The following is an 8646-nucleotide window of genomic DNA, read 5'->3' as shown; positions in this document are numbered from 1 at the left end:
GCCTATGAGCGGTACTACCGCTCCCCAGCGCGGTACTACCGCTGCGGGGCGGGGCCAAAGGTTTCTTTATCAGGGCAGGGGGAGGTTTCTTCTCCCCCATACCCATTCGCTCGCCCCCTCGTGCCTCTCTCTCTCTCCAGAACCATTCCGTCGCGGAAGGGCTCCGGTGGATCTCCTCCTCCGGGGCGTTCCTCTCCATTTCCTTCGGTGGAGTCAATCCCCACCTCGTCCTCTTTCCATGGATGCCGGTATTGCCCATGTTCCTTCTCTCTTTTGGTCTTGCTTTTAGATCTTGTGCTTAGGGGCAATGGTGGTTGCATCTCTAGATTTTTTGGCTAAATCTAGGCTTGAGTTGGTTGGAGAAGGCAACTAGATCATCTAGATTGATGTTTGGTAGGAATATTTTTGAATTTGGTAGGCCGGTAGTGCCGGATCTGTCCACGGTAGTAGGAAACCACTGTTTCACCGCCTCGCGCTTTGAAACTGTTGTGTATCTGCCTCAAGCCGTACTACCGCTCCCTTTGGAGCGGTACTACCGCTTGGCCTAGGGCGGTACTACCGCTCCCTTTGGGGCGGTACTACCGTTTGGGGCGGTACTACCGCGGGCTGATCACGGTACTACCGCTGCATGCCAGTTTCCATCATTTTCCTACCTTCCCTTGATCTTTTTGTTGTGTTTGTTGGCTTATGATCGTTTCTTCTGGTTGTTTTGCTTCCTTTTGTGTTTGGCTCCAGGTGATGACATTTTCGAGCAACAAGGCCGCCGCATCAACCCCGGGCGTGCCACCTCCAAGCGCTACCGGACCTCAGAGCCTGCCGGTGGTTCCTCGAGCACCCAACCGCCTCCAGCACGTGCTTCTGCAACTGTTTCTCCACCTCCTCAGCAATCGAAGCGAGCCGCCAACAAGCCAAAAGGGAAGGCTGTGACTGAGATGACCAGCAAGGAGTTTTGGGAGAAGCGTCGCTGCAACCCCTATACGGTCGACCAAGAACCCACTTTGGTCAACCGTCCGTTCTGGAACCGTTTTCAGTTTGCCATCTACTTTGATGTGATCAAGGCCAAGAAGAATCTCTATGTTGATGTTCGCTCCATTGACACCGATGCTATGGAGAAGGATCCAGAATACTTTGGAGAAGCCCTTCAGATGTGCACTCGGCTGAACATTCTCAGGATCATGCAGTTCAACAAGGATTTCGATGCGGATTTGTTGGCTCAATTCTTTGCCATCGTCCATCTTGGAACAGATAGCGACAGGACTCTGACTTGGATGACCAATGGCAAGCAGCTTTCTGTCAAGTGGGGGGCGTTCATGGAGTTACTTGATGTGGTGGATAACGGGCTTGAGACTCCTGTCGGTTTCCGTCCTCACCGCCATGTTACTTCCACCCACAAGCAAGCTCTTTGGCCCTACTGCACTGTGAAGGTTCACCCTGTCACTGAAAAGAAGACCTACGAGTTGTGTCCGTATCTGGACATTCTTCATTGCATATTCCGTGAGACTCTCTTCCCTCACATTGGGAATCTGGATCAGGTTCACTCCTACCTCGTGGACATGCTCCTTTTCTGTCAGCATGAGAAGGAAGCAAACACTGGAGAAAGCCTGGATATCTCTCATGTCATGTGGTCTGAACTTGTATCTGCCGTGTCTGAGCGCAAGTGTCCTATCTATGGTCCCTTCATCATGAGGCTCATTGAGAGGGCCTGGGCACAGACTTATCCCAGAGTGCTGCTAGAAACTGGAGAGTTGGTGTCACATGAGATCAAGCGCCTGAGGAAGAAGGACAACTGGTCAGCGCCTCACACAGGGGGTCCTTCTGCTACTGCTGCCACGGGGGGCCCGTCTGCTGCTGCTGCTGCTGCCATGGGAACTGAGGGTGAGGCTGCTCCTGATGCCCACGATGAGGACGTTAGCCACTCGAGTGCAGAACCATCTTGGGCCCAGAAGCTCAAGCGCAAGATGAAGAAGCTCTTCTGCATGGAGTCCCATGGTCAGTACATGACTCATGTGGCGGAGAAGAATGCCAGGACGCGCCACAAGGAGATCATGCGTCAGTTGGGAGCCACAGTTGTCAGTGGGTCTGAGGGACAGATCATTGAAGAGGAGGACTGGATTCATCAGAACTGTCACTGGACCGACTCCGATGCCGAGCACTTTTCAACCCACGATGAAGATGCAGAGATGTGATGTTCAGGACCTTCCTCGCCCATCACCTGGAGTCGTAGTGTCCCTCTCTGCCCTTTTTGGTGTCTCAATGCCAAAGGGGGAGAGAGTTTAGGGATTTGTGTTTGCGAGTGTGTCTTTGTGTCGTTCGTTTGCTTTCTCGTTGTTGGTTTTGTTTGGTTTTGTGCTTGTGAGACCTAAGCTCCAGACATATGGTGTAAGACATATGCTACCTTTGTTATCCTATCTATGTGTTATGCACCTCGGTATCTTATAGCTTGCATGCTTATCCTATCATATATGTTGCTTTCATATATCTTGCTTAGGTTGTTGGTCTCTAAAATATAGGGGGAGCCGTGATCCTAGTATGTGTGCCATGCAGTCCAAAGCACTTATCGAGTGTGCACAACATCTAGGGGGAGCCTGTCTATTTTTTAGAGGCATAGGTTCTCTTGCATTCTATGTCATTACTCTTTTCTTTGCAAATCCCGTATTGTCATCAATCCACCAAAAAGGGGGAGATTGTAAGGGCATATTTATCCCTACGGTGTTTTGGTGATTGATGACAATGCATTTGCGGACTAATCGGGTGCTTTGAGTTCTTTCAGATATTCATCTTTCGGCACGAAACGATTATTTCCATTCGGCGCTCTACTCAAGACGGTGTAGCTTCTTTCGTGACTTTGTTGGTGGACTAAGTTTCGTAATAGTCACCGTACTATCAAGAGGGGATCTGCTTCGGTATGGTTTGGGTGGAATCAACACGTACACGTTCTTCTCACACCCACCGTTTCTTTCCGTCTCTCTGGAGCTTCTCTTTTCTTCCCTTTTTGTGTCTTTTCCTGGACCCAGCGGTAGTACCGCGGGCCATAGTGGTAGTACCGCTGAGGCTCACTAAGCGGCAGTACCGCTCCTCAGAGCGGTAGTACCGCTTTGTGGCCTCAGCTGTAGTACCGCTGCGGCTCCGTGCTCCTACCGCCTCGACTCGAGTGCGCATTTTCTCGTGTCGGGTTTTACGGCACTAGTTGCAGTATAGCGGTAGTACGGCTGAAGCTCAGTAAGCGGTAGTACCGCTCCTCGGAGCGGTAGTACCGCTGGTTGGCCTCAGCCGCAGTACCGTGTGGCTCCATGCTCCTACCGCCTCGACTCGAGTGCGCATTTTCTCGTGTCGGGTTTTACGGTACTAGCTGCGGTAGTAGTGGCGGTAGTGCTGCTTGTGAGCGGTAGTACCGCCCTGCCTCCGCGGTAGTACCGCTCTGGGTCCCAGCCCCAGCCCCTTCTCTTCCAGCGCGGCAGTACCGCTGAGGGGGAGCTGTAGTACCGCTTATGAGCGGTAGTACCGCCCTGCCCCCGCGGTAGTACCGCTCTCTGCGGGGCTGAATGGGGGGTAACGGTTGGATTGTTCCCCCCCACTATAAAAGGGTGTCTTCTTCCCCCTTTGACCTATCTCTTCCACCATTAAAGCTCCATTATTGCTCCAAGCTCCATTTTCGCCGATCTCACTCCCTAGCCAACCAAACTTGTTGATTTGCTCGGGAGTGGTTGAGAAGGCCCCGATCTACACTTCCACCGAGAGATTTTTGATTCCCCCACTCATCCTTAGCGGATCTTGTTACTCTTGGGTGTTTGAGCACCCTAGACGGTTGAGGTCACCTCGGAGCCATATTCCATTGTGGTGAAGCTTCGTGGTCTTGTTGGGAGCCTCCGATTAAGTTGTGGAGTTTGCCCCAACCTTGTTTGTAAAGGTTCGGTCGCCGCCTTCAAGAGCACCAATAGTGGAATCACGGCATCTCGCATTGTGTGAGGGCGTGAGGAGAATACGGTGGCCCTAGTGGCTTCTTGGGGAGCATTGTGCCTCCACACCGCTCCAACGGAGATGTACTTCCCCTCAAAAGGAAGGAACTTCGGTAACACATCCTCGTCTTCACCGGATCCACTCTTGGTTATCTCTTACCTTTACTTGTGCAAGCTCTTTAGTGTTCGTTCCCTTGCTTGCTTGTGTGCTTGTTGTTGTTGCATCATATAGGTTGTTCACCTAGTTGCACATCTAGACAACCTACTTTGATGCAAAGATTAATTTGGTAAAGAAAAGCTAAAAATTGGTAGTTGCCTATTCACCCCCCCCCCTCTAGTCAACCATATCGATCCTTTTAGCCTCTCTGTTGGGTCTAGGTAGGGCTGCGACGTGTTGATCTCCCAAGGTCGGGCATGACCTAGGAAAGTGTGTGCGGCCAGAGGGATCGAGCGTGTCGGGTAATGTGGTGCACCCATGTAGGGAAGTTTATCTATACGAATAGTCGCGTCCACGGTAACAGGACGACCCGGAGTTGTATTCCGACCTCATGACAACTAGAACTGGATACTTAATAAAACACACCCGGATAAGTTCCAGAGACAACCCGATGGTCGCTCTCCCACAAGGCGACGAGGAGAAGATCGCCGGGTAGGATTATGCTATACGTTGTTACTTGGTTAACTTACCATCTACTCTCTTCTACTGCTTCAAGATGGAGGCTGCCAGAAGCTTTGTCTTCGATAGGACTAGTTATCCCCCTCTTATTCTGGCATTCTACAGTTCAGTCCACATACACTACCCTTTTCATTGGTACCGATGCATATGTAGTATAGATCTGATGTCAGTCTTGCGAGTACTTTGGATGAGTACTGACGGTTGCTTTGCTACTTCTTTTTCCCCTTTTCCTGGTTATTGCGATCATATGATGGAGTCCAGGAGCCAGAGGATCCCGAGGATGTTTCTACATGGATTTCGGCTTCGAGGAGTAGTTAGGAGGTCCCAGGCAGGAGGCCTTGCCTTTTCGATCGTTGCTACTTTTGTGCTACCCTTCTTAAGGCAAACTTGTTTAACTTATGTCTGTACTCAGATATTATTGCTTCTGCTGACTCCTGTGTATTCGAGCTTATGTATTTGAGCCCTCGAGGCCCCTGTCTTGTAATATAAAGCTTGTACTGTTTTAATTTGTGTCTAGAGCTGTGTTGTGATATCTTCCCGTGAGTCCCTGATTTTGATCGTACACATTTGTGTGTATGATTAGTGTACGATTGAATCGGGGGCGTCACACTCACACCGAGATCGACGCCGTAGTGAAGGATATGTCGGCTGATCGTGCCCCTGGACCCGATGGTTTTAGTGGAGCTTCCTTAAGGCTTGTTGGCCCATAATCAAGAAGGATTTCTATTCTCTTTGCTCACAATTCCATGAAGGTACCCTTGATCTCACAAGCAGCAATGAGGGTCTGATCACACTCATTCCCAAGGTCAACTCAGCGGAGACAGTCAAAGATTACCATTTGATCACCCTTCTAAACTGTTGTCTCAAGTTGATCACCAAATTGCTGGCCAACCATCTACAATGCGTCATCTTGCAACTGATTCACCATAACCAATATGGTTTTATAAGAGGTAGAACAATACAAGACTGCCTTGCATGGACCTTCCAATACATCCACCAATGTCAGACGTCAAGAAAGGAACTCGTGCTACTCAAATTAGACTTCGCAAAGGCCTTTGACACAATCGGACATGAACCCATGATTAACATCATGAAAAACATGGGTTTCAACGATAAACAGATTGCATGGATCAAGTGTATCTTCTCCTCCGGACGTTCATCAGCACTCCTAAGTGGTGTCCCCGACCGACAGTTTCATTGCCGTAGCGGCGTGTGACAAGGGGACCCCTTGTCCCCCCTCATTTTCGTCCTGACGGTGGATCTTCTGCAGGCTGCAATTTATGATGCTTTTTGACGGAGTAAAATTGAACTACCATTCCCCTGTACGGGACAGACTGACTACCTCGTCATCCAATACGCAAATGACATGAAACTCATTCTTCCTGCATGTCCATGCTAAGACGCTCTGATCAAAGGGATCCTGTTTGACTACGCGTCCCTAGTTGGCCTCAAAATCAACTTTCTTAAGTCAACACTAATCCCGATCAATCTTGATGAGACCTCTACCACTAATTTGGCTCAAATCTTTGGCTATTCGGTTGGTACAATACCCTTCACGTACCTTGGCCTGCAGCTTGGCACCTAAAGACCCATTGTCCAAGACCTTATGCCATTGGTTGGCAGCACTGAGAGAAACCTTACTTCCATAATGGCATGATGTCATATGGGGACAAGCTTTCTTGGCTGAACGCCATGGTAACCTCCCTTCTAATATATGCCATGTGTACTATGAAAATCCCTCCCAAGGTTCTCATCATGCTGGATAAGATCAGACGTAGATGCCTTTGGACCAAAAAATCTGAACAAGGAGAAAAATGTAACTCTCTAGCGGCATGGGATATGGTATGTAAACCCAAGAAGCACGGGGTGCTTGGTGCGATCAACCTAAAGATCTAGAATGAAGCACTACTTATGAAGTTTTGCACAACTTTTACAATAAGAGGATATCCCGTGGGTACACTTGATCTGGGACAACTACTACGTTAACAAGATCCCGCATGCTGATGACACGGTGGGCTCGTTCCGGTGGCGCGATATTCTAAAGCTCACCCCACTTTCCACGGGGTTTCTAGGGTGCAAGTGGTCGATGGTACGATGACCCTCTTTTGGAAAGATCTCTGGCTAGACAATGTCTTGGAAAATACCCACCCGCGTGCTATCTCCTATGCCATACATGAAGATGCTTCTGTCAAAGATTTCTTGGAGGGCACGGCACTGCATGAAACATTTCATCTCCCCCTGTCCCCCAAGCCCTTAATGAAGTGCGCAACCTCCAAGCACTCTCGGTAAGAATGTGCCCCTCCTCTATAAACAGCGATGTCTATCACTACGTCTGGGGGAAGGTAGAATTCAGGTCAACTGATTACTACGAATTTTGCTTCAAGGATGTACAAGATCACCCGACTTTCCACTGGCTATGGCGCTCTAAGTGTACTATGAAAATTAAGGTCTTCAGTTGGTTACTCCTCCATGATAGGCTCAACACACACAATATGTTGAAACACCGGCATTACAACATCGAAGATGATTATGACTGCCTCCTGTGTGGACAACACATTGAAGAAACGGTGGATCACATGATTTTTACCTGCCCATTCAGTCAGGCTTGTTGGAGAAAACTTGATATTAGCTGGCCCACGTTTGTTGGGGAACATAGTAATTTCAAAAAAATTCCTACGCACACACATGATCATGGTGATGCATAGTAACGAGAGGGGAGAGTGTGTACATGTACCCTCGTAGCACAATGCGGTTGATGTAGTTGTACGTCTTCACGATCCGACCGATCCAAGTACCGAACGTACGGCACCTCCGAGTTCAGCACACGTTCAGCTCGATGACGTCCCGCGGACTCCGATCCAGCAGAGCTTCGAGGGAGAGTTCCGTCAGCACGACGGCGTGGTGACGGTGATGATGTTGCTACCGACGTAGGGCTTCGCCTAAGCACCGCTATGATATGACCGAGGTGGAATATGGTGGAGGGGGGCACCGCACACGGCTGGGAGAGATAAATAGATCAACTTGTATGTGTAGAGGTGCCCCCTGCCCCCGTATATAAAGGAGCAAGGGGGGAGAGGCAGCCGGCCAAGGAGGGCGCGCCAAGGGGGCAGTCCTACTCCCGGTGGGAGTAGGACTCCTCCTTTTCCTTGTTGGATTAGGAGAGGGAAGGAAGGGGGAGGGGAGGAGAAGGAAAAAGGGGGGCGCCGCCCCCTCCTTGTCCAATTCGGACTAGAGGGGGAGGGGGCGCGCGGCTGCCCTGGCCGCCCCTCCTCTTCTCCCACTAGGGCCCATGAGGCCCAATTAACTCCCGGGGGGTTCCGGTAACCCCCCGGTACTCCGGTATATGCCCGAAACCTTTCGAAACCTTTTCGGTGTCCGAACATAGTCGTCCAATATATCGATCTTTATGTCTCAACCATTTCGAGACTCCTCGTCATGTCCGTGATCACATCCGGGACCCCGAACTATCTTCGGTACATCAAAACACAAAAACTCATAATACCGATCGTCATAGAACTTTAAGTGTGACGCCCGAATAATCAAGCTACAGTAACCTCTGCTAATGATGCCACGTCACCTCGATTACTGTTGCTAATCTCGTGTTGGATCAAAACTTTTCAAATTCAAAATTTTAAATAAATGTCAGACATCAAACTTCCCAAAAGTTAAAACAAAAATGTTCGGGAGGTACCATATTTTGCATATGTAAATATGGTGTAATAAACAAATTTTTATAAAATGCCTAAATAATTTAAATTGATATAAAAACATAAAAAACAAAAATAAATAAATGAAGAAACCCCCCTCTCCCTGGGCCGAATGGCCCAGCTAACCAGCTGGGCACCAGCCCAACTGGCCCAACCGTCCGGCCCATCCACCCCACTCCCTCTCCATAACCCCCTCCCCACTCCACCGGTCAACCCACCGACACCCCCACACTCCCCCGAAAATATCTCCCCCTCTCCCCCGATTGGATCGGGACCGAGAGGAGGAGGCCGCCGACGCCGCCCGGTA

Source organism: Triticum dicoccoides, chromosome 3A (genome assembly GCF_002162155.2).
Source record: "Triticum dicoccoides isolate Atlit2015 ecotype Zavitan chromosome 3A, WEW_v2.0, whole genome shotgun sequence".
Lineage (NCBI taxonomy): Eukaryota > Viridiplantae > Streptophyta > Magnoliopsida > Poales > Poaceae > Triticum > Triticum dicoccoides.
Note: the sequence above shows the minus strand (reverse complement) of the source record.